This window comes from Cyprinus carpio, chromosome A15 (genome assembly GCF_018340385.1).
Source record: "Cyprinus carpio isolate SPL01 chromosome A15, ASM1834038v1, whole genome shotgun sequence".
In the NCBI taxonomy this organism is placed as follows: Eukaryota; Metazoa; Chordata; class Actinopteri; order Cypriniformes; family Cyprinidae; genus Cyprinus; species Cyprinus carpio.
Genome location: NC_056586.1, coordinates 14,087,771 through 14,115,528, shown reverse-complemented (window position 1 = coordinate 14,115,528; position 27,758 = coordinate 14,087,771). Strand labels below are relative to the sequence as shown.

General features: G+C 39.6%; 1 pseudogene; it reads left to right on the top strand.

Moving 5' to 3' along the window:
* LOC122147785 lies at window positions 1–27,758 on the top strand (annotated as a pseudogene).

Here is a 27,758-nt window from a genome sequence, read left to right as displayed (position 1 = left end):
ATGGTGATCCCAGGTCCTCCAATGCTTAGTGCTTCTGCTAGCATTCTGGTCGAGTTGCTCCCCACCGCAGGGCAGGGGGACTCTGGACCGCACAGAAGGGGCCTCCGGCGCAGACAAGACTCCAACAATGGACCTGGTTGTGTAAGAGGCTCCCGCATGTGTGTTGTCGGTGCGCACGTGACACAGATTAGTTGGTGATGCCCCCCGGGGGAAGAACCAGTGGCCCCCCCCTTGAGCAACTCAGTGGTCATGTACTGAGGCAGCGCCGCCACTTGATAGTTTCGGATGGAACTGCTAGCATTTCTCCTTGAGCCAATTGATATGTCTCATGTCAGATGGCCCGACGCTATCACAGAGCTGCATCAACCCACAATCTCTGAAATTGTTTTGACCGGGCACTGGCCTTCTTTGACTCTCTCATGACTGGACCCAGCCAGTGAGGGATACGACCATCCGACAATCGTGTTGCATCGCGACCAGGAGCTCCCACTAACGCAGATAGGTGGTTCTCATGAACAAAGGAGGAAGAAACACATCTTCTAAGGCAATTCGGAACCAGCTCCCCCGCGTGTGCGAGACTTTGACATCTCGATGCCGAGCCCCTCCTGAAACCTGTCAATCCGATATAGTTGAGCTGCGGTGCCATGATTGCGCAGGCATTCCAGAGCCGCATCTACAACTGTGAATTGGCCAGGGGTGAGAGCTGGATCGAAGCGAAGTACTCGATAGGCAGACTTCCCTGTCCCGAACTTTCATACGCCTCGATTGTGGGGACTGGGAAGAAAAGTCATCTTTGAGGCATTTCAGTGTCAACCTCTCTCCGCTGCCGACACCATGCTTGAGCTGCCACCTGGACTGCCCAATCGCTATGAGCGGTCTCCCCCATCCTTCAGGGGGACTAGCGCGTGAAATCGGATTGAGAGTGAGGAGGAAGACCACCCGATTGGGTCCTTCTAAGGCTTTCACTTCTTGAAACATAACCTGACCCTGTGGAGGGATGATATGTCAGAAGGACTTGATCTCCTCGGACCTGCGATCGTGAGCACGAAAGATCAGTCAACGCTCCTTCAGTGTTAGGAAGGAAATGCGCATGGTGGCCTGATGGCCTCATTATGGAACGGCTGCGGATTGGGGCCCTCCCGCCCAGATGCCCCTGAGGGAGCGACGAGGGAGGACTTTTGGAACGCCGCCGCCTGTTGCGAGCCTCCTGAAAAAACCTGTCAAGACAGTGTTGACTGCGTCGTCCGAACAGTGCCAGAAGGATGGATAGGGCGCGTCCATTAAGGCAGACACTGTCCCGCTCTTTCATTTCGGACAGGGTCAGACATCAAGGTCTTCCTCCGCGGCCACCATAGATGCCATGGACTGCCAAGCGCTGGGGGCTCCTTGGTGCGGGAGGGAAGATCATAAGCGGGTCCTCTAAGCTCTTTGATGTAAGGGGACTTGTATCTCCTCTCCCTCGTTCAGAAGCTCCTTCCAGCCCGGTCGGACCTGGTAAGCCGTAACACGCCGTGGTGTGCAGACACGCATCCCAGCTGACCCGCTGCCGCATACCCTTTTGCCCACCAAAAGCCGACGTTGGTCTGAGCGGCTTGGAGCAAGCCGGGGCCTTCAGAGAAGAGGCATTACGGTGGGACAGAAGCGCCGAGCGTATCGGTTACACTGGCTCATCGCTTGTAGCCGTCGCTCTTCCATTCCCCACGACATAGCTGTTCGTAAGCTGAACGAGGGGATGTAAGCGGCGAGCTCTTGACAAGGGGACACGTATCCACGATCTAAGCGATCATCTTCGTGTTAGATCGGGAAAGAACGGACAAGGCCGCCGGCAAAGGAGGTGGTTTGACTCGCCCGGCAGAAAAGCGATTCCATGCTATTGCTTTTCTGCGGTATCAGTTGTCTTCTCGGCGGGCCAGATAAGACGTCAATTAGGCCACAGCACGAGGTCACAAAACCTCCAGAGCTCCTCATACCTAGGCGACTGGGGTGGCGAATCCCTGCTCGACAGACTCCACATCAACCTCCTTCGGAGGAAGAGAGAGGCGGGTGTCGATCCCTCTCCCTGGGTGGAAGGAACTGCCCAGAAGCGTGCTTCCGACTCCAGAGATTGGGTGCCGGATCTGGCAGAAGTGGAAGGAGATAGGGACTCGCCCGTCTCCATTCCCTCTGTCAGATCCACTTGCGAACCCCACGAGTGCAGCTGCCGTTCTGCCTCGGCAGAAGCGGGGCCGGCACCGTGGGGAACGCTGGCGAAGGCTCCCTCCTCGAAGAGAGCCCTCCGGGAACGAAGCAGCCGCTGAGACACATCCTCTCACAATGCGGACAGTCGGCCCCCTCGAGAGCCTGACTCGGAGGCTTCGAACCCAGGCGACCAGCACAGGCCTGGTGTATCGCCCGCTCGTTATGTAACGTGGGAGGGGAGGGACACACAGTCTGAAAACGCGATCGGCTCCGGCCTTAGATGTTTAGTTTTCGCCTTGCTCTTAGACTGACTTGGAGCCTCTACGGGACAGACAACAGTAACTAAGACGCACAAGCACCTGAGGCACATCACCCACAGCGCGCTGCTGAAGACGCGAAGCTGATGCCAGCTGCACGACATGTGCTTTTATAGCTTCTGGTCGCTTACGTCACCCCGCCCGTGACGTCATGCTCTTTCATTGGACTGATTACACACGATATTCAGAGTCGCTCACGCTAAGACGCGTTCCCCAAAGCGTTTGACGCAGCTCGAGTTCCCTGAAGGAGGAAATTACATTATTTTTTAGTGATAATGTATGTGATAATGCTACTACTCTTGTTGATAAAAATTAATAAACTTTTTGTGTTAAAGAGACTAAATCACTCTCAATATTATCGTACATGTTTTTAATTTTAAATATCAAATCCGCCGTTTTATTGAACAAAAATAAGTGTGGTTTAAATTTCTGTAATTAAAGACAAATTTAAATTTGTTGGGTGAAAACTTTGTTTTACTGTAGTTTCATAATATAATGTACTTTTATAGAACAAGACTTTTAAAAACACGTATTGTTAAATGTAGTATAAAAGGAATGGCATTAAGGTGTTTTTTTTTACTTGATAAAAGTTTTGTTTTTTTTTTTTTAATTAGCATATGTTGTTGGTGTTGTTGCGTTTGTACCGGAATTGGTAATGATTTACCGTGGGGCATTTTCACTGGTTCTATCGGTAACCGAATACTGAAAAAATTGTGGGTACCGTGACAACACTAGAATGGAGTTTAATTTTTATTAGGGCCACTGGTCCTCAAGTGAGGAAAACATGGATTTTGAGTGGGCACCGTTGAAAAGTGCGAAGGCAACATATTGTTGCTGACATTAAGAGATGGGTTTTAAAAAGCAAGTGGGGGTCCAATATCATTGGTCTTAAAAAAAAGGGGTGGGTTTGTCCCACCCACATATACAATGGTTTCCGGACGCGAACCGTGCAGGGGGAGTAATATATTAGATAACTAAAACGTAACTAAGAACTGCATCAGGATGTAGCTAAACAAGTACCATGCAATTTAGCTAAAATTCATTATGTTTGAGTAGAGGAAGGAGAAAGATGACCGTTATTAACAATAGACTCTAAGTAATGAAGGTTATGTGCACATGAATGTAGTACTTGAGACAAATGTATAGGCCTCCTGAGAGCTTTTTTCAAGCTGACAAACTCAACAAACCGGTCGGATCAGACCGTTCAGACTCGTCTGACTCGGTGTTTCTGAATTAGACTTATGACTTTCGTTAACCGGCAATCAAAACAATGATAAACATGGCGCATGGACTTGTTGATTGATTGGATCAAAACTTTTGGTACATTGAAGACTTATAGAAATGCGTAAGCTAGTCTATCACTATCCAAACCATTAATGACCTATCATAGGAGCAACATGTGGTCTTTGTATAGCAAAAAAAAAAAAAAAATTACCATATTACCAATGTGTGACTGCTCATGCTAACAACACTGTTAATCATGCTAAAAAAACATGCAAGCAATGTGCTAAATCATGCTAGCAACAAACTGTGAACATCTATCTAATATACAGTATATCTATCTACACTTTCTAACTTTCAAGCTAAACTGCTGCTTCAATCTCAGGGTATGCTTTCTCAAGCCAACTTCAAAGTTTATTCTCAAACTTACTCATCTAGTTTTTAGTATACTAAAGACTTTTAATCAAATGGATTTTTTTTATCCAAGTATTTTTTAATATAAAAAATCAGAGTCAGAACGAATGAACAGAGATTTGGGGCAAATTGCCGTTAAAATGAAGAATAGCTCCCCAACTTCAAAATATGAATGCCCCCATCTGTACAATAAATTCTAAATCTGTTATCACCACTCACAATTAAAAGTTTAACCATGAAATTGAAATTAAAAGTGTTAATTGCACATTACATTTTAGAATCTGCTCACGCTGCATCAAATATATTTCTTTTTATGCATACTTTTGCAGCGTTGAGCCATTATAACCAATCACGCACACGTATCTATTGGGTGCCATGATTGTAATAGCCAGCGGTTTAGATTAGTCCCCACCGCCGTGATGAAAAACAGAAATGTAGCTTTCAGTTTTCTGTGCCCACTTTGCATTGAATAGGTTTACTTGATATCTGATCAAAGGTTTTTACTGGTAAACAGCTTAGTAGCATTCTGATTATTGATTTGATTTGAATTAATTTAAGTATTAGTCATGGAAGACAAACCATAAATACATTGATAAGTACAGTAATTCTAAAAATGGCCCTTGCAATCCCAGGAGACAAATATTACTGTTATTGGAAAAGTAGCATTTCTGGCACTATATGTATTCAGTGTCAGAAATGTACTTTTTCCACTAAAGACAGTAAGTTGTTCTCCTGGGATTGTAAGGGCCATTTTTAGAATTACTGTACCTTATCAAATGTATTTATGCTACATTACATCTGCCAGATGATTTTAACCAGTTGCTTTTAACCTTAACTGTTGGTTCTTCACAGTGGTCCCGTCCACGTTTGGATGACATTCCCCCCAGGATAACGGAGGATCCCTTCGTGATCTGATTTGTGTCAAAGGGTGGAGCCAGCCAACCCTGAACTGCAAGGCAGAGGGTCTCACGCCCACGCCCACGGTGCGAGTGGTATAAAGATGGCGAGCATGTTTAAACTGATAAGGATGGGGACCCTCGCTCCCACCGCATGCTGCTGCCCCCAGCGGCTCCCTTTTTTTCCTCCGCATCGTTCACGGACGCCGCAGCAAACCTGACGAGGGGGTTTTATACATGCGTTGCCCCGCATTACCTAGGAGAGGTGGGGTCCGTTAGCCAAAACGCCTCGCTGGAAGTAGCCAGTATAGTACGTTCTGATGAAATTCCACCCTGGTTAGTGATTCTGGATGGAGCGAGCTATCTGAAATAAAAGTAATCTATCCCTCTCAGACATGGCCCTGAGGTTTTGTTATTGAGTTCTTTGTGGCAGTCTGCTGGTGAGGTTTTGCTTATTGTGACAGTGTTTTCCTCCTGACTGTGTGACTGCGCTTCTGGGCCTTTGGCTCAGCCGTTAATCCAGCTCTCTGGCACAGGAACATAACTATATTCAGCCCCACTGCCAGAAGAAAAAACTGGATTAGGACAAAGTTTGTTGATAGAAGAGGAATGCACAACTAATTATTCCCCAAAGTTGCTCATTAAACACACAAAGCAGCAATTTTCCCTGGGGCCTGTTTTCCACAAGACCAGTCTCTTTTCTTTTTATTCAAGCTGCATCGTTTTGCAATACACAATTTATAATGCGGTTCCATTTGTTAACATTAGTTTAAAATATTGTGAACAGTTAGTTTACAACTGCTTCAAAACTTGGATTTTAAATCATCAGTGGCAAATTCTTTAAAATATGAAAAGGGTACTTACGAAAGGCTTGTGAGTCAGAAGCAACCCAGACTGTTCCTTTGCAAAACGTTGGAATTGCCCCATTTTTATAGAAACAGGCTTTGTGCTCACAGAAGTATTGTACTCTCCCAGGTGCAGGAAACCGTCCTCCATAACATGCACTGCAACACATCATCTGAAATATTTGGGTTTGAACTGTTCAAAAAAAAATATGGAACAGTGTTGTCATTGCAACTTAACCACTGATTGCTAGTTGTTTCCTCTTTTGGAAGGCCAATCAAAGTAGTTTCGCTTTCACAACGAAACACACATCGTCTCCAATGACATAGCGCGCCGAACAATACTACAGTGAGAGATCAAAGTTACGCCTTCTTTTCTTGTGTATACATTGGGCGATGTTATGCAAATCTTCCCACACAGTGATGTAGACATGTGGGGGCATGTTTAAACGAAGCTTTTAGGTGAGTGTGTGGTTTTATAAAGAATAGCTCTTTGGGTTGAGACTTCCAGTCTTTGCAACTTTTAGGGATCTTTATCTATCACAACAGCTTGTTGTACACTCCAAAAAGAAGAAAAAACTTGAAATTGCTCATATGACCCCTTTAAAGTGTTTTTTCCTATTCAAAAATGAAATGAGTTCTTAAAAATAGACATCCTTAACTGCCGGGGGAGAGTCGAGGCCTTTAGAGCCTTTACAGACGTTTTGCTTACAATCCCAGAGACTCTGAGTGCAGAGCATTGCCTGGGTGAAAATGATTTGCAATCATGGCACTCTGTGGTATATCTTATCCTGAATTCTGCATACTTAGCCTCACAAATAGCTCTTTCATATTTAAGCAGGAATGGAGAATACTAGCCAATTGTTGCACAGTATTTTAGGTACCAAAAATCTTGTTATATCTCACTATTCATTAAAAAAAACCTCAGTTTTTACAAATTTGGATTTTTTTCAGGCACCAAGATTTGCTGAATGATGCTACGTGGCCTATAAATCCCAAGTTCATAATCACAGCATTCGAAAAAAATATGTTCATAAGCAAAAAGACTTGGCAAGATGATTTATTATGTACGATTGAAGCCAGAAAAGAGAATCGTTTTGTAGCTCTCTAGAGTCCATATAGACTTATACTCAGCACTCCTACGAGCCTCAAATCAGGTTGGATATTAGCTCATGCTGCACAATACCTCGTGAATTAAGGGATCGTCCCTTGTTGAAAGATGAGACTCGGGTCATACACCAGGAAACCCAGCTCACCGCCAGCCATATCTTCCCTCCTCAGCAGTGATTAATGTGCTAATTAGAGCTGGACAGTTGCCAGCGCTATCGCAGCATGAGAGCAGAGCAGGTGGTTTATGAAGACGGAGGATCCTGAGGGGTACAACAGGTGAAGGCAGGGGCGAGGGCGAGCATCCTTCACACATCTCTCGTAAGATGTCGTCTAGTCCTGCAGCTCAGATTATAGCAGCAAGCGGATTGAGGTGGGGGAAAAAATTGAACTGTATACATGGGATCAGCATGTTTGTGATAAGTGAGGGCAGTTTTTGACACGACAAGTATGATGTGGCATGGCCATCTGTTAGATATTTCAGCTTATGGGACTCATAAACACAGAGAGTTGTTTGAGCTATGAAATGTTCACTCTGTTGCTTGTTTATTGGTGAATCACTCATGTTTTTCAGTATTAGGCACATGTGTGATGTGATTAACTGTTCTAGTCAAGTCGTGAACATCCTGTGAGAGAGAATTTTTGGAAACACATTAGTTTTGTCTTGATCTGTGCCCACAATTTTTAACAAGAATGGATAATAATGATCAAAACTATGTGAAAATTTTATTTTGGGTTTCATAGAATAAAGAAAATCAATGTATTATCAATTAAATTTTAAAATTTAAAATGTAAAAATTTCACTTTATTCATCAAGGTTTAAACAGCCATAGAAAGTATAAATCGCTCTTTATATTCAAAAGCATTGAAAGAGCCTTATTTTAAGTTCTTTGACAAACAAAAAGATTTGTGCATTTTGTGAAATGCCGGTGTTGTTCTGTAATATTAAAGGGTTCATCAGTAAGAGAAGACTGAATCTGGGTCTTACACTAAATACACAAATTAATCCATGCAATGATAGACTACAGTATATTGGGGGATACAGTAATATCCACCTAACATATGTATGCCACAGGACCAATGCTTAATCTGACGCTTGTCATAATGGCAGGATGACAAATGGCAACTGCGACTGGTGAAGCCTGTTATTTCTGTCTTTTTTTTTATTTATTTATTAATTTATTTAATTTATTTTTGGCAGAATTAGATATTTAGCTCTTGGCCTGAATGCAAATCCATTCACGTATTCTATCAAAATAGCAGCTTTGTGTTGAAGCTTTTATGCAAGAGAAAAGCTGTATCTATTTCAAAGCATTGAATGTGGCAGTCTGTCTGGGGGAGCAAACTGCCCACGTTCCCTGAGCCTGGATTAAGATAAAGAAGGACAAAATGAAAAATAAAACTTGCTTAAAAGGCTCTAGACCCAGCTGTCCCTCTTTCACCCAGTGTGGGATTATACAGTAATGATGCTCCTGGCAGCTTTTCCCCTAATACATCTTTCCCCATGCATTCTTATCTAAACCCTCTGAAGGGCTGTTATGGGATTTCTTGCATGCACAGTGTTGTTGAACAAAACCAAAGCATTTTCTATATCGCATATCTTCCATGCTCTTTGTCTGTTTCATGTCAAATGTGTTACATTTCAGCTGTTGCATTTAATTTTTCAGAGACAATTTCGACCAAGTTCCATCCATTTATTGATTGTTCAAGAAAGCACATAAAAAGCCGGAAAGTGATGTTGAATGGGATGTTATCAGTCCAAAAGGAAGTAAACACAAACAAAGTATGGATTAACCCAGTCACACCGTCTCTCTGGGTGGGTCGATTACCCGAGTCTCAACAGGGGGAAAAACGTAGCATTGGACTAGCCCACCTCTGGGATGGATTTATTTATGTGGCTCTGAAATGAACAATAACAACATCCTGTCTATTCTGCACACACCTTCCAGCTGTGTGTCAGAATCTGGCCAGCCATACCTTTCACAATGACATCCACATTCATGCACCACCATATAAATTACATGTTAGCGGCTAGCATAATTTTGCATGTAATTGTCAGGCTGTAAATGTAGGAGTGCTTCAATTAGCCTAAAACAAGTCTCCTCCCAATCCACACACACACACACTAACACACAGATGGTCGCTTGTCAAACCCGACACGGATTTCTTCAGGTTAGAATGATTGTCCTTTTAAAGACCAACGTCTGAGTCACAAATGGGCGAATGTGTTGTGGGTCTCTACAGTGGGGGATGCAAATAAGCGGCCGTGTGTGTAAAGAAGGAGAAAGAGCGCATGGTGAGTCAGTGGTGGGCTATTAATAATGTACATCCCAAACAGGCTTGTCATTTACCATCATGCATGATCTCAACAGGGGAGGCGGAGAACAAAGACTTCCAGCCTTTTAAAATGAGCCCGACCTGTGTGAGAGATCAGCTTGGGAATTGTCCTTTTACTCCCATAATTCAAAATCATGAGTTGTTGGGAATACCAGTGTACCAGTCAGATACCAAGTTTCCATCAACATGTGTTGTGACTAATGCGACTAATGAGGAAAAATGAATAGTGACTATCCTGAGCTATAATGTAAAAGAGAGCAGACAGGTAAACATATATTAGCTGTTTGGTCCATTACATGCATTGAGTGTGTGTGTGTGTTTTGGTATATATGGTTTTTGAGGACACAAATGTGTATTATGACATGTGTACTACAAAAAATCATGGTTTATGGCTTCCTGTGTCCCCATAAACCAAAAGGCTTAAAAAAACACTAAATGGTGTTGTTTTATGAAATTAAAAAAATGACAGTAGTTTTCTGTGAGGGTAAGTTTAGGTCTACGGTGATAGAAAACACAGTTTGTACAGTATTAAAACCAGTATGCCATGGATCGGAGAGTACATGTAAAACCACATCTTCCAAATGTGTGTGTGTGTATAGCTTATTTACATATAAATATTACAGATATAGATAGATAGATAGTATATTTTCTATAATTTCTATTCACAATTTCACATACAGTATATATATGTATATATATACAGTATTGTGTATGTGTGTGTGTGTGTGTATAATATATATATAATATATATATATATATAGGATAGTTATATATAATATTATATATATATATTTATATATAATAATATATATATATATCTATGGGTTTATTATTACATTTATAGTGTAATGTAAAAAATAATTATTAAATAAATTACCTTAATATGCTGCAGTGCTGTTTTCATAATATTTATGAACTTATTGGTAGCATTTGTTAATATTAGTTAACTACGTTAACATTTAGTTTAATTTCAACATTTACTAATAAATAAAGATCAATAAATTTATCCATCAAAAACTTATAAACTATTCATTTCTTTTCATATTTTTTGAATTAAAAAAAATATTTTTAATAGTTTTAGTAAACAAAATACTGCTGTAGTGTTATATAGAAAGCTGAAGATAAACATTAAATTTAATTCAAACTGATTTAGTATATGTGCTTTTCACAATTTACTTTTGTCCTCAGCAATTTTTTTCTGCAGACCCCCCCGAGCACCAATTTGCAACCTCCTAATTTGAAAACTCCTGACACTTTTTTTCATGTTTTTTTTTGTTTTTGTTTTTTTTTATCATTGTGCACACAGAAAATAATTAGAAAATATGTTGCTGGTTTTTGAGACACAGCCAACGTATAAGGAATAAGTTATTGCTAATTTAATTTTAGCATCTGAAGTAATTGGCTTATACAGCATATGTAAGGGATGATGATGGTTTTGCTGTGCATGGTCTGCTCAGTGGAAGGGAAGCCAACCAGAATTAAGAGAGAATGACTGTAATGTTTTGTGTCCGGTCATGTGACCCACTCAGGCTTTCAGCTGTAAGCTAATGAGTGTCTCTGCTCATGTCACTCACCTCACAGATGATTAAAAATCACATTGCTTTACCTTTTATGTGCTTCATAATAAGTGTAGAGGATGAGAGGGGGGAAGAAATGGCTTCCTGAACACAACGCCAAGGAGGGCCGACGAACCCTGGTGCAGAGCCAAGCGTGTATCATTCTTTCCCATAACTATGCATGTGGTATTGCCGAGGGCACATACGAGCTTTGTGTGCAGGCTGGCCGGCTCTAGGTAAACGGTGACAACTATTTTACCCTCTCTTTTCTTAACCAGAGTGCTCATGAATAACACATGGCTTCTCCTGAAAAATGCAAACACGCTGTGGGGCTGTTTGGGAACAGCCTGTCCTTGTCTTTGCTTGTGCATAATTGCCTCCTGCGAGTTAAATCCTGTTCAGGAGCGTGACGGGGCCACCACAGTGGACCTGCAGGGGACAAAGAATGTCACACTGCCAATTTGCAAGCTCATGCATGCATATATGCATTACACCACTGTTGTTATGTTTCTGTGTTGGGGGCCATCAGTCACCCTCGGCATCAGCTTTCATTATCGGATCTGCATTGATTGGAGGGTGATCCACACGCGGGTGAGATGGCTTTTGTGGAATGGGGCAGATGTCTGTTTTGGGTGTGCCGTTGGTTTGGGCACTTTTCTGCAACATCTGCGCTCTTTCTCTTGTAAAAAACAAAATACTTTTATATGCTAGGGAAGACCTGTGCATTGTTTTGTACACTTGTTAGAGAGGCCCCAAGGGAATGAGTGGATGCTTATTTAACAGTGATAGACAATGGTGGATGGAGAAGAGTCAGCAGATCTTACTGGACAACGGGGGGAAAAGGACAAGTGAATCATTTTATAGTCAGTTTTAAAAAAAAAAAAAACTAATTAGCCTTTGGGGGATGAATTTTTTTTTTTTGGTTGATAGCATTTTCAAGTAAATGTCAAATCTGTTGTTTAATTGCCTTTTGGTTTCAGGCACTTATTTCTTTATTACTATATTTTGTATAAAAAATCCATTTATGAGTTATAATGAATTTATCCTTAAAAAAAATAACATGCCTCTTCCTACATTTTTTTTTTACTGCGGTTAGGGGTGGGGCAGTAGACGATGAGCTGACATCGTTATCCCCCCATACCCCCCACAATCAATCCGCCGCATCCGTGTACCGTTGTTCTGAAAGAAAATGACGTGTATATGGAAGCCCCTTAAGGGAATAAAATACGTGATGGGAGGAAAATACATATTTTAATAACTTCTCTTTGCAGTTATGTCATTGGTTAATTATTCTGTATATAAATTGCGGGCATCAGGGAGCTGCTATTATGCCTGGCATTGAAACCAGCTTGTGGATCCACGATCGCTTTTTAGTTTCACTTTCACTTTGAGATTTGCGATCACACGTACTCTGTTTATACTATGGAGCAGCAATACTTACAACACATTTTTACAAGATGAGATGTTTGTCAGTGGTGCTCGGGATCTGCAAATCATTCACTATCCTCCTCAGTCATATCTCCTTACTCTGTTTATGTGGTAAGTGAAATTTTATGCAGTGTACTGTAATGTAACAGGTAACCCAAATGGTGGTCACACCAGATACTGACTGGTTTTCAGACCCCCCAATACATTAAAACTGCACATTTTAGAGTGGCTTTTTATTGTGGCCAGCCTAAGGCACACCTGTGCAATAATCATGCTGTCTAATCAGCATCTTGATATGCCACACTGTGAGGTGGATGGATTATCTCGGCAAAGGAGAAGTGCTCACTAACACTTCTTGTGTTCGTGAACAATATTTGAGAGAAATAGACCCTTTTGTGTACATATAAAATGTCTTAGATCTTTGAGTTCAGCTCATGAAAAATGCGGGCAAAAACAAAAGTGTTGCATTTATAATTTTGTTCAGTGTATATATGTCAATAAAAAATACTTATTAGTAACATGAAAATTAAATTTCTTTGGGAGGGTTTGTCTTCACCATGCTTTCTGGAAGTAGGGGTAGGAAGTTGACAGCCTCATTTAACAGGAAGGAAGTGAATACCTTTTTTTTCTTTGAAATCCTTTATTTGATTGTTTTCTTGCATGTCATTGAGAAATATAACATGGATAACATCTAGAAAAATACTTACAAAAGGAAAATGACAACTATAAAGTGTGGCAGCTATAGTTGCCGGTGGGCTTTGCATAGAAAGGATGCATGTTTGTGCTAAAAAAGAATGGCAGTGAGCTAATTAAATTTGCCCATCTGGATTGCGAGTAGTTAGTGAATACCATGACACAACAATGATAATGATTTGCCTCTAAAAATCTAAAATGTGAAGATGGTTTGAGTGAACAGGAATGTGGCAGATTGTGTTGGATGGTGGAGTGGTGAAGTTGGGTGAAGCACTACAAATCCTGACGTGAATCACTTACTGCCCATAGACAGACCCACACCATTTGTCCCAGCCTGAAAGATATGAATATTCATAGGCAGGAGATGAGCATGAGTTTAACTAACAAAGAAAATGGAGCACTCTGCACTCTGGATCTCACCAATAACATGACATTTCAATGAATATTTATAAGTAATTATCACAAGTCATTGCATTTATAAAGGTCTGCCAAGGGATGATGTAGCCAAGACTCAGTAATACAGCGGAAATACTGCAGAGGTCATATCATAAATATGAATCGATGGCTGAATTTTATTTATTTGGAATCATTTTCATGCTTTACATTCTACGGTTTCATTTGCAGCCCACGACAGGTGAGATTACACCTTATAATTGAGGTGTTAATCGAAAAAATTCATCCACAAAGTGTTTAAGAGATAAGACGAGAATATATTGCAGCTGTCAGATTGGTGATTAATTTGTGGACAACGGTGTGTGGTGGAGTGCGTTATTACCGAAATGCATTTATATTTCAGAGAGATTAGAATATGAGTGGCATTTATGCTTGTATGTGTGTGTGAGGCTCTGTACCAGCCGCTGGTGGGAGTCTAAAGCCCGTAGGAGCTCACTCTTTGATGTAGGAAACTCAAAGGGCCCCCTGAGGCAGCTGCCATAGAGCAGGGGTCGCATTTTTAATCTGTCAATCACCACTCATGGGGATTTATGGGTAACTTTTCCTGCCAAGCCAGACAGCGGGGAATGTAGCATTCTGCCATTCGCTCTCAGTGTGAAGGTTAGGCATAGAAAAGAGAAGGGGGCAGAGTTTACAGTGTTTGCCATTAACATTGATGCTTAGTAAGGTCAGCACAACCAGCCATTGTTGAATTTGGCTGTCTTCAGAGTTAAAGAATTGGGCTTCCCTGTTGGATTTTGTTTTTTGAGACTTTAAAGTTGTTTCAAACTCAACTTTGAGCTGCCTATTTATGTTGTATTTGTTGTAAGCTCGTATTTATGAGTTGTGAAGTTGTAATTATGATGGCAGGTGCGTTCAAATCACTCTGATTTGAATTGTATTGATTTGTATTGTACCTTTTGCACATAAAAATGCAGCATAAAACAATAATTTCAACAAATTTACTGGCAACTACAGGTGCAGCATCCATTAAGTCTGCCTTGTTTGATGCCCCCTATTCAGAAATCTGGGCTCAGAGAAAATCCTTTAAAAATGTTAACATTTTCAAAGAAAATCAGGAACTTCCAATTTGTATTTATTATTTTGTGTTTATGAGCATTCAACTTTCCAACATGAATGCAACACAAAATACCTTGTGTTCCCCAAATTCTAAGGCAGCATCACACAATTGTTTTGTGGAGTGGCAATCCCAGAATGCTATGGGGCAGGCTTGGTAAAAATAAAATAAAAATAAATTAATAAATAAATTATTCCTATAAGGCCAACAAAGTGAGAGGAACATACTTATAATTAATTCTGAAAATAGTCTAATACTCTAATAGTCTAATAGTCTAATAGTCTAATAGTTAATAGTTAATAGTTCTATGCTCATCGGGACAAGCTGATTGTTTGGTTAGCAACAGGCTAACATCAAACGCTGTTGTAATTGTCAAGTCAAGTCAAGGAGAGTGAAATGTTGATTTTAGTGTAGCTTTTTTTTTATTCTTTACAAAAATAGGCTAATAGTTAATAAATAATCTAATTACGAAAAAACATAATTTTAGCAAATGTATGTGTGTTTTATGCATATTTCAGAATTGTGTAGCTAGCTTAGCAACATGCTAATGTCATACACTGTTGACATAAATTCTGAGTTGTATTTGTCATGCAGAGCACTATTTGTGTTTGCTACCTATGTAGAGATCTTCAAATTTAACATTTGAAAAAAATTTAATGTATTTATAATATATTGCCAGTGATGGCGAAGCTGAATTTTCAGCAGCCATTAGTCTAGCCATCATTGTCACACAATCCTTTAGAAATCATTGATCAAAATACAGAAAAAAAAATTAATATTTTGAAATGTTTTTTGACCATTTAAAATAACTATTTATTTTTATATATTCTAAAAATGTAATTCATTCCTATGATAGCAGATTAGCCATTACTCCAGTCTACAGTATCACAACGATCCTTGTAACTGTCTTTACTCTCACTGCATCCATGCTGAATAAAAAGTATTAATTTCTTTAAAAAACCCCAAACTTTTTGAACAATAGTGTAAATAGAAAGCAGCTTACTAGGTTTTGGAACAGATCCCTATTCATGTCATGATTCTTTTCTGTGGTCAATTATTCAGCTGCATTTAAATGTGTATGTGTTGTCATAAAAACACTTTATAATTGATAAGATGAGAAAGCCAAGGCATTACATGCAGGAATGAGCACAGGAGATTTGAGGACACGAGCTGAGAGAAAGCGAACGATAAGACGTCTCATTCATCTCTGACTCACAATTCCCAAGTTTCCTCAATGAAGATCCATAAATAAACACCTTACACAAGGGAGAGAAGATGAAAACATTCCAAACAAAAACAACACAGCATACAGCTAACACTTGTCTCAATCTCCCATAGTTCTCAGGGATGACTTCCGCCAGCCTCCCAATGATGTGGTGGTGGCAGCAGGAGAACCTGCTGTGCTGGAGTGCGTCCCTCCCAGGGGTCACCCTGAGCCCACCGTTTCCTGGAAGAGGAACAATGTTCGTGTCAATGACAAGGACGGCAGGATCACTGTGAGTCAATAGCAGAAAGTGCAATGTTGGCACAGAGTGATGATTAGGTTGTAGTGCAGCAGTGACATCACTCCACCCCTTCGCAACCAGCATCGATTTAAAACATAAATCAGTGCGCTTGGTCACGTCATGTTGTCCATCAACACTGACATCACTGCCAAATGCAAATTGTCTAAATGAAAGGTGCACTTAGCATTATTCTGTTTATGTTGTGCTGGTTACCAGTATTGTTACAGCTAAATCTGAAACTGGTTTTGTTCTTTGAAAGAAAAAAAAAATGCACAAAGTAAAAATATAAATACTAGATGGAAAATTTTAATTTAAATTAAAAATGTTGCTTAAGTTAAGTATTAAAATTACTTAAAAAAATAAAATAAATAAAGTTAAAAGAAATATAAAAAAAAGAAATAATAAAAAAATCACAAAACAAATTTTAAAATAACAGCTATAAATACTATAATAGTATATAATTAACAAAGTAACTCAAATTACACTGGTTTTTTCTGAAAAAAAAAAGTTTGGTCATGTGATCTCAATAGGGCATTTCACACCGCGAGAATCTTTTCATAGCACCAGAACTAATTGTGGAACTACCCACTTTTTGGCGTTTTTACGTACCGGACTGCCTTCTTCGAGAAACCAAATTAGCTCCTACTCCAGAGCAGGGGGTCTTACAACACGACTGGTACTAACCCGTGACATAAGGAGACATTGATTGGCTAGAAACGCATTCAAAAACGCACTCACATTTTCATCTGAAATTTTTTTTTAAAATTTACTACTTGTTTCAGAATGTTCAGAGGACATTCAAAATTTACATTCACATAATGTTTGTATGTTCCCTTAACATTTGAATAACCAAGAAAAATGGAGGAATACATTTCTGAGTGAACCTTATTCTGAAGAAGATACTGAATACTGAAAAATCTTTTTAAAGAATCAAAACAAGTTGTACTATAATAAAGTGATGTGTGTGATATTTCTTTTTCTTTTCTTCAGATGCGTGGTTGTAAGCTGATGATTTCTCACACCCGGAAAAGTGACGCAGGCATGTACGTGTGCGTAGGCACATCCAATATGGTGGGGCGAGAGAGAGCACAGTGATCCAGCCGAACTCGTTGTGTTTGGTAAGTCCAATTTCCTGGCTCAGTGTTTTGGTTCCACAAAGGAGTTAAAATAATCACTGTGTGATATGTGTGTGACTGTGTGAGCAGAGAGGCCACAGTGTTCATATCCGCAGACCTGTGAATCAGATTGTTTTGGGTGAAGAAGACTGTTGACTTTTTATGCGAGGTTTTCATGGAGACCCGGCTCCGACTGTCCGCTGGAACAGAGAACTCGAAGGAGAACTAACCGCGGGGGAGGCAAGACTCTGCTTACAACCAACATTTGTGATGCTGTTACAGCAGCTTTATAGAGCTCAAATGCCGGTTGAATGAAATTAATGTAGTGACAGATTAGAAAATCAGTTTCCTATTTCCACTGAGTTAGAGAAGCAGAAAGCTCAATAACCAAAATAAACCTCAAACTGAGGAATAATATTTATTGCATAATACAGAATTACACAACAAAACCTGAGAGATTTCTGTCCCTCTTCCGCTGAAAGTCTGTTACAATTGAAGAAATTCATGAAGAAATGTGCTGCTTCCATTTAACATATTTGATAAGCTCTAACTGTGTGTTATGTATGCTGATTATTGTTTATAAGATAAACATATTTAATTTATGCTTTCATAATCACATATAAAGTAGGGCTGCCCAATACTGATGAAAAATGCAATATGCGATAACTTATGTATTTCCGATCTTATAATGCTTTAAATGTGTCAATTAAATTATATTTAATCACATTTAAAAACTTAAAATGATATAACAAATTTTTTTGGCACTAAATTGTTGGCAGCAGCTGCGGTAACTCATCTTTTCAGACTAGAGTTTACTACTCATCATGACAGCTTAATGACAATCCGTCTTAGCAGTCACGGTGGCTAGAATTATTTTTCCCTGCTAAATTAACTCCAATTCTCAATATAGCAATGGAACACGGAAGTCACATTGTAGAGTGATTTTGAACCAATGAAGCAAAACGGTTGTTAGATGTTATTGGCATCGTTGCAAGGCATGTTTTAAAAGAAGTTCTTGGCCAACAATTTTAGAGGTTTCAGTATTTTCCCATTCAAATGGATCGCTTGCTGTAGCTGTTTTACTAGAAAGATGACCGCCAGTGAACCTGACTTGAATCTAGATCCCATTTCCATTCTCTCCCCCAATAGTTTTCTGTCTCCTTTCTAGTGTCAAATAAAAAAAGTGGCAAAAGCCCCAAGCCCCAAGAATAAAAATATAACTAGTGTTTCCTATAGTTTGGGGCAGAATGCAGTGCGGTACAGTGGCATATTTGATGGAGTCTCACAGAAATGTCCTCGTAGAGAGCGGAGGGATGTAGACAGGCTGTAGGAGGAATGTGTGATGACTGTTCAATCTGCTCTCCTCACGGACAACCACTGTCTCTTTTCACCTTCTCGGCCGAGTAGATTTGAGATCCGTGGTGACAACAGCCTGCGTCTGATAAGGGTCAGAGCAGAGGACGAGGGCACTTACACGTGTGTCACAGAAAACAGCGTGGGCAAAACCGAAGCATCCGCTGTGCTGCAGGTCCACGGTAAGACGCACAGGCATGCATCCTTTTACACGTGTGTTGACACATCACAGCACACCTGAAATATGAATCACAAATAAGCAAGCTGATATTCTTAGCTTCAGCATATGTTGCCACTTTTCTCCATTAAAACAGACCTCACCTCAGCCATTTGAATTTGTCAGGCACAATCAGTCTGATCTGTGTGAAGTCACCAGGAAGGATTGATCAGCCTCCTCTGTTGCTGCTGAAGTGGTAGCTTCTGTTCTAGTGTGCTGCCTCATTGGCTAGATAGCCAGCTGACTTCTTAAGCCCAAAGAATACTAAGTTTTGACACAAACACTTAGCATATGCATTCAAATGAAAACACATATGCGACTTATGATATTTATGCAATGCTCACTGTATAGCATACACCATAAAACCGAAGTATAATTTTGCTTTAAGTTGGGATCCTGACTGCCATGAAAGTGAGTGATTTAGAATCTTTTTACATAGGCAGCAACACAAAGCACAAACACAAATAGCAAGAGACTCGACTCACAATTGGTTTCATTAAAGTTCATGTTAGCATGTTGATAAGCTAACATAATACTGAAATAAACATGAAATACAAGAACACTGGGTACAATTTTTTTTTAGACTGAACTATTTTTCTTTATACTTTTCAGTGTTGTATTAAATATACACAGTACTGTGCAAAAGTCTTAGGCCATTAGTTTTTTCACCAACAAAAATAAAGATTTTAAGCCAGTTATTTCTGTCTTTTGTAGTGTTTCAGTAGGAAATATCAGTTTACATTTCCAAACATTAATTCAGATCTCTGTGTGGAGCACTGGCTGTTGCAAACAAAAATCTAACTGGATTATTACAATTAATGGCCAAAAGAATGTTTGCAAATATTAACTAACTCATATTTCCAACTGACACACCACAGCAATAGATAGAAACAGCTGGTTTAAAACCATTTTTGTTTTTTGTTGGTGAAAGTAGTAATGGCCTAGGACTCTTGCACAGTACTGTACATTTTAAGATCAAATACTTTATACACCTCAGCCACCATCTTGGATTTAGTTTTTCTCTGAGCTTATGTGAAACTTCATCATTTACTCACCCTCATGTTTTTCCAAAACAGTTTTTTTTCTTTTTCTTTTAGTATGTGAAACATAAAAATAAATACTAAATAAATAATAAGTACATACATAAAAACTAAATACATAATGTCAGTGGGGAGCAAATGTTGCTTTTAGACCCAATTCATCGTATGAACAAAAACAGGTTGAAAAACATCCTTCAAAATATCTCCTTTTGGGTTTCCACTGAAAATAGAAACTCATACAGGTTTGGAATGATTTGATGGTGAGTGAGATTATTGTCGGACTTTTCTACTTAGGCAGCTTGCTATGTTTTGGAACTGAGCAACTATGTGGAGTTTATGTTAAAGCGTGTGGATTACTGTATTTGACAGCTGTTATAGAGAGACGGTGTGCTTCAGCAAACTGCCGGAGTGCAGAGGCAGTGTTAATAGAACGTGGCAAAGTCTGTGTTTGCATGTGTGTGAGTAGAAATGAGAGAGAGAGAGAGTGAGTGTGAGAGAGAGAGAGAAAACTGCATGGGAAGCTAACTGGCACAAGCTAGGGGAAGCAGCTGTAGCTGAAGACCTGATTCAATTCATCCTCCAGTTATTTTGCCAGTCTGAATTAAGATGAGACCAAGCAGCTCTGCTCTCCATCTCCTTCCTACTGCCTCCTTTCTGCCTCTCTCTCTCTCTCTCTCTCTCTCTTTCTGACTAACCATTTTCTGACTCAGGGCCATTTTCTTGATGTTCTCATTTGTGAATTTTCTGGTCTCATTTGCCTTGATGTTTTGTTGCCCTTCCATCATTTCATCCTTACCACACCTTTCCTTCCCCTTGACTGCATGCTGCCGCACCTCAGAAGGTGGCACAGACAGACTGTTTTATGTCTGCTGTTTTGCATTGTGGGGTATAATAAAAATGTGTGTAAATGCCTCAAAAAGACATTTCAAGTCATTACCCTGATACTGCCATTAGATTAATATGGATTTATCAGAGCTCGTGAAATAAGACGTTTTAATGCAGTGCAGCTGATTAACATTAAAAACACCGAGACATGAGCATTTTAAAAACGGTTTAAAAGCAGTGACTGCTACATTTGCATGCATACATTTGGCAGACATTTTTATCCAAAACAACTGCTTACAAAAACAGTGATAGCATTACCTAAAGTTCGAACCCATGACCCCTCGCTTTACATTCTACCAGCTACAAGGATTTTGAGACTGAATTCAGTGCTGTCATCTATTGAACCTCGGTGTAAAAAATGGTGTAAAATAGAAAATTAGAGGTAAAAATTGAAAGCCTTTGAATGAACAAATTATGGTTTTGTCAAAACTGCTGCCAATGGTGAGTAAATTACATAGTGTATACTATAGTATATACATATATTCAGCATTTATTTTCTTTCTTTGATATTAGTGACAAACAGTATTTGTAATATTTTGGAGAATAAATGAGATTAGTTACTTGCCAGTGGCTGAAAACATTTGCATAATACGGCTGTAATGCATCTGTAAGAATTATAGTCACATATGTGGAATATTTATCATATTAATCCACCAAAACTAAAATATGACCAACAAAATCCCAAAGTGTTGTTTTTTTATGTCACTCAGCAATCACATGTCATGAGCCAGTCTCCATCGTCTCAGTGGAACTGTACCTGTCACAAAAATCAGGATTTCATTCCTCACATTTTCGTTCTGGTGGATTAACGTGGGAATATTCCACTATGTGACTGTAATTCTTACAGATTTACTTTGGTATTATGCAGAAGTATTATGCAAACATTTACAGCCACTGGCGAGTAACTATTTTCATTTACTCTCCAAAGTGGGTTTCTACTCACAACTGGCACGGGGTGAGTTTTTACATTTGAACCCCTGCATTATACTGCCGATCTCCATATGTAAATGCACAGTAATCAGGAAATAGTTATGTATGCCGTTTTGTTAACTTTTTACTTCCTTTTGTGATATAATAAGAACACCTGTGCTCATGTTAGATTGACAGGGCCTGTGTCTGTCAGGGGAAAGCTGTCTTCTCTGATCCTCTCAGCAGATGTTTGCTGCCTTCCAGCTTAACATTTTCCCAACATACCAGCGAGCAAAGCCACGGCATCAGTGGACTTAAACACACTGAAGATTACGACTGACCACACACACATCTGCTGTTTTTACACTCATCAGACAAGCGCACACGATGAGCGGCCATGTGCACAAGAGCTTTTACCAAGCCAAACAAAACGGCCAACAGGATAGAGTCATGAGTCAAATCATCCTTGTTCACTGGATCATCTCAAACGTGCCCTGTATTAAAAATGGGAAATGGTGTGCCAGTTTAATTCTGTGGCTGTTAAAGAGACATTTTCCATGCAAAAACTTTAAATCTCTTTCATCATTTATTCACCCTCATGCGTAAGCTTCTTTCTCTGCCACGGGTTAAAAAAATGTAAAAGGTATATGTGAGTTTTTATCTCTCTCATTCATAATTGCAAGATATAAATGCATAATTGTGAGATATAAACAGATTGCAAGATATAAACCTCACAATTCTAAGAAGAAAAGTCAGTGTGAGGTAAAAAAGATGAAAAATTGCAAAAGATGTAAATCTCAGAATTGTGTGAAAGAAAAGTCAAGAACATACATTATCGCCATTGTGCTATGTGCATCCCGAGTTTGAGTCCCGGCTAGTGGACTCTTTACTCTCTCCCACTTCACTTCCTGTCATTATTCAACTGTCCTATCAAAATAAAAAGCAAAAATGCCCCCCAAAAATCAAGTATTTTTGTCAGTGAGGTCTAAACCAACATCCCCATTGGACCCTATTGACTTCCATTGTACACTCTTAAAAATAAAGGTTCCAAAAGGGGGTTTTCACAGTGATGCCATGGAAGAACCATTCAGTAAACAGTTCTTCAAAGAACCTATGTATAGAACATTTTAATAATCTAAACACCCTTTTTTCCACAATAAAGAATGTTTTGTGGAATAGAAAGTTTCTGTGGATGTTAAAGTTGCTTCATCAAGCCATAAATGCTAAAAAGGATATTTAAGGCCTTCATTTTTAAGACCAAAAAAAAAAAAACCTGCAAAATATTTTACAATTATCTTCTGTCCCTTTAAGGCTCCTCATTCTACTCTGAAATGTTTCTTTAACTCATTATTTCAATCACTAAAGATGACATACATACATAAATACAAGTCAATCTGTCACTTGGGAGTTGTCACCATGCAGACGTGAGCAGTGGCTCTTTTAGCCCTGAGCCACTTCTCCCCACACTATTATTCTCCTCCTGATCTTTGTCAGCTTCTCGTCATGAGTTGTTTTTTGTGTGGGAGCTTGTAGCCCCGTCAGAAAAAAATGTGAAAATGGAGAAAAACAACAACACAGATGAGTCAGATCTCGCGCTTTCTGTCTGCCTTTCACGCTCTCATACGCCTTCTCTCACTTGAGTCTGGTGTACAAACCTACTGTGAAGTTTCTGAACAGCAGGGTAGCGGTCTGGTTATCTAAACAAAGACACGCCCAGCCTGAGCCCAGTGCCGTACTAGAAAGTGGGTGGGAAAGGGCTGTTGGATAATGTTGGTGGTTCCGTTTTGGATTTCAGAGTGATAAAACTGAGCAGTAACCACCCATCAAACATCACTGCTGAAAAAAACAGATGTTTTTTGATACCGCGCATCCCACTGGTATCCCAGCATGAGCCATGGACTCCAGCATCGGAATCTGCTTTTCAGTCACAACTAATTACTTGCTTTAATCTGAGCTGAGTGGAGACTCTATGTGTTTAAAATCGGACTCCGACAGCTCTCAAGCTAATGTGCAAATCACAGAGCTGATGAGCCTCAGAGGACAGCACTCAACTGATAAGTGATTTAAAATACTGAGAAATCCAATTCATGTTTTATAGAGTGGGCGAGCGTAGATGGTGCTTTGGTGAGGGTTAAATTCAGTCAAACCAAGTTTAAGTATGAATAGTGGATGTCCAGAGCCACCCATAGCAAAGCTGAATCACAAATGAATGTCTCTTCAACATCTCAATTGTTTCTACTAGAAAGCTAGATTTAGAGAACAAAATTGAAAGGTTTTTTCACACAAAACAGCCGCAAACAGTCATCATCAGTAAAAGTAAGCAAATCCTTGGTAGTCTGCTGTTTCATTTTGGATTGTAAACTGACTTTTGGGTGTTGGTTTTTTAGCTGATTAGTATAGTTTCTTTAGTGAATCAGGTGCTTGAAACAACAGAGGACAGTGTATGCAAATAAAATAATCCCCCTGAGACGTTTGCTCGAGTCTCCTTCTTCTCAGATGTTTCCCTTGAGAAAAATACTCTGTCTCTTCAAGAGTTGTCAGAATGTTTCTCTGCAATGCCACAAACTCTAATTTGCAGATATGCCAAAGTCAATCATTTGATTTCAGAACATTTTCTTCCCAGTATCAAATTAGCTGGACTATGCTATCCAGATTAAAGTGGATAGCTTTGAACCTTTACCTGATGTCAACAGTTAAATAAAATTTATTTTATTTAAAATTTCTAGTTTGGGTCAGTAATTTAATGTTTTTAAAAAGACATAGCTTATTCTTAGAATACTGCATTTATTTGATGGAAAAATACATATGGTGAAATATAATTAAAATTTAAAATAACTTTTTCTATTTTCATGTATTTTAAAATGTAATTTAATCCTGTGATGTAAAAGCGAATTTTCAGCATCATTACTCCAGTCTCCCAGTGTCACATGATCCTTCAGAAATTATGCTTATATGATGATTTGGTGCTCAAGAAACATCTTATTATCAATGTTAAAAACGGTTGTGCTTTTTAATATTTTTGTAGAAACTGTGATGCTGTACATTTTTTCAAAAGAACAGCATTTATTTGAAATAGAAATCTTTTGTGACCATTATAAATGTCTTTAATGTCTTTAAAGCATCCTTGCTGGATGAAAGTATTACTAACCTCAAACCTTTGAATGGATATGTTTCTTTTTTTAAATTAAAGAGATATAATTAATATCTCTTTGATCCAGCTTGTGTCATTTTGCCAACACTTTCCATCACTTTTCCTCCCTCCCTCCATCTGTATAAACAAAAGTAGCAAAAAAGGACAGAGTAAAATCATGACATATTTCAAATTCTCTAACCAGCTACATTCTGCTCTCTCTGGCCTCAGTGCCACCACAGATTGACGTACTTCCCCAGGATCAAGTCACTGCTCAAGGAACGAACATCACTTTTCAGTGTGGCACCCAGGGTAACCCTCTTCCTGCAGTTTTCTGGCAGAAAGAAGGGAGTCAGGTGAGTGCAACCTTATGTTTCATACATACAGTATCTAATAAAGCACACCATGTTTTGGAGATCAAAACAATGCAATGAAACTGTATAGTATCTGTCCCATTTTGTGGATTTTTGTGATACAGCACTAGAAAAAAAAATTAGAGAATTGAAGTTAGGGTTAGCTATCATGCTAAAGCTAGCAGCAACTCCAAAATAACGGAACGTGCGTCATTTTCATATGAAAACAGTAACATTCAAAATGTTACGGTCAGTAAGATATTCTTTTTAAATAAATGAACAAGGATCCATTAAATCGACCAAAAGTGCGTATACGACATTTATGATGTTACAACAAATTTCGATTTCAAATAAATGCTGAAAAAAAGTGGTAGGGGCCTATCTAATGTCTTTTTAAAAAATTGTCTATAAAAACGTTATTTAAGAAAATAATTAAAAAATACAGCCGAAGTTTTTCCAGCATTCACAATAATCAGCATATTAAAATGATATCTGAATGATACGTTTTCCATCCCCGCGTGACACTGAAGACTGGAGGAATGAATTTTGCTGAACAGGCAGGCTTACTTCACAGGATAATAATTAAGATTTTCTCTTACAAATAGGAATTTTAATTTTAAAATTGGTACTACACATTTCACAGTATTTCTGTTTTTACTGTATTTATTGATTAAATAAAAAGCGGCTTTGGTGACTTTACATTAAATAAATCTTACGCAGGCCCTAAAGATACTTGACCAGTTAGTGTACGAATAACACTTCCTATTACCCTTTGAAATTCATGAGTATATAGTCCCCAGTACATACTGCCTAATACGTTTTAAGTAAAACAGTGCAATTGGTACATGATTCGAGATGTCAGCTTATGAGATGGATCAGAACTGGTCACCTCGCAGTAATCCCAAAAACAAAAAAAAAAACATCCTTAACTGTATGTCGTGCTCGTGTGTTTAAAGAGCCGGATTGGAGATCAAAAGGCAGATCTTTTCATATAACGATGATGTGATTTGCATCTCATAGCCAGGTTCTATCAGTGACTCAGTAACTCTTATGACAGAGCTTGCAAACAAGCCTAGAAGGACCTCTAGATGATTAGCTTTACCCTTGTTTGATGCTGATGAGTCGGTATTGCTGATTTGACATTGATGAGATGATTCGGAGAATTGGATTGCTGGAGCAGGGCCATTCCACAAAGCAGCGTGGTTTTCAAAGCGCATTATGTTAAACCACCTGATGAGCGAGACATTGTGAAAGGAGTGGGAGCGAGCAGAAAGTCTGACACAGAGGGAACATCAGGTGTCATATCAGGCTCCCATAGGCCATCCACAGCAACAGCGTTCAGTGCAGTCAAGAGCGTGTTTCCAGTCTAACAATAGGCGCTTCGTCAATCCAAGGGGAAAGAGCTAAAGACCACTCAGCATTGATGGCTCACAGCACATTATTGGAGTCATGGGGTTGTGGTCCTGTGCAATGGATTTTATCCGCACATCCGCCTGTGTTTTCAAGCGTTTATAACCATTGCCGCCGGTTTCCAGATTATGCTGGGGCCTTTTCACCTTCGTACCCATTACCTTTGCCCATGTTTTAACGCCTCTTAAGTGAAGTGAAAATGGAATCCCCCTCACTTACTCGTACGTACCCAACAGTTAAACCCAACTGATGTCCCACAAAGGAGCAAACAGCTTCGCTCAGCAAAATTTAACAACATGCCATAAAAAACACACCCAAGCAGCCTCAAGAATCAGTTGATGTGCAGTTTTGATGGGAAAATGGGATCTTTTCATCAGATTACCTGTTTTTTCCAGGGATATTTTTGGAGGCACCCATATTCCAAAGGCATTTTATGTCTTAGACCTTAAATACTTGGTCTCAAAACAAGATGAATTAAATTGCTTATAAGTGGACAATGAAAACATTAAAGAGGATAACTCCATCCCCAAATATAAATTTTTGTCAATTGATCATTGTCTGGTGTATTGTGCCCGAGAGACCCCCATGTTCGGTTCCAAACAGTATGTACAAAGAGATTTGGTTCGTCTTCAGAACACAATTTAAGATTTTATATTTTGGATGAAAACAACCGGGTAATGGTGTCTTGGATGGTCCCCATAGACTGCCAAGTAACTTACCTGTGTCAATGTCCAGAAAATGTAGTGGGAAAAGACCTCGGTCCAGAAAAGGTCCAGCTGTCCTCAGTGGTTCAAATGGAACGGTATGAAAAGACGACGATTACATTTGTGTACACGAAGGAGCATAACAAATAATAAATGACTTTAGTCAACAATTCGTCTACTTGGTATGTACTCTCCGCAATTCACCGGTAGTGGCATTTTTGGAGACTATCCGCCTGAAACGCAAAATGTGGATTCTATTTGTGTGTCAGGCGCATTTCATTGTTAATATTAGATAATACCTATTTATTTCCTCACACCCTTTTACTTCAAGACATGGACAATCCTATTTTCCATGGCTGTTTTGGACCTTCGTAAAACATACTTTTCAGTCTCCCTCTGAAGACACTGCGATAATTTGCCCACAGTGTGGTGTGAACTCAAGAGTCCCTGTACTCTGTCGTAGATTGCTGCTTTTCCCTGCGCCAAACCTCCATCCCAGTCGGGCCCGGTATGCTGTGTCCCTGAGCGGCGAGACGTCCATCTCGGATGTTCACTCTGAGGATCTGGCTACGATTATCTGCGCGGCGATCTGTGTGGCAAGGGGAAAGTGTCCTCGCCAAGGCTCCTGCTGGAAGTGA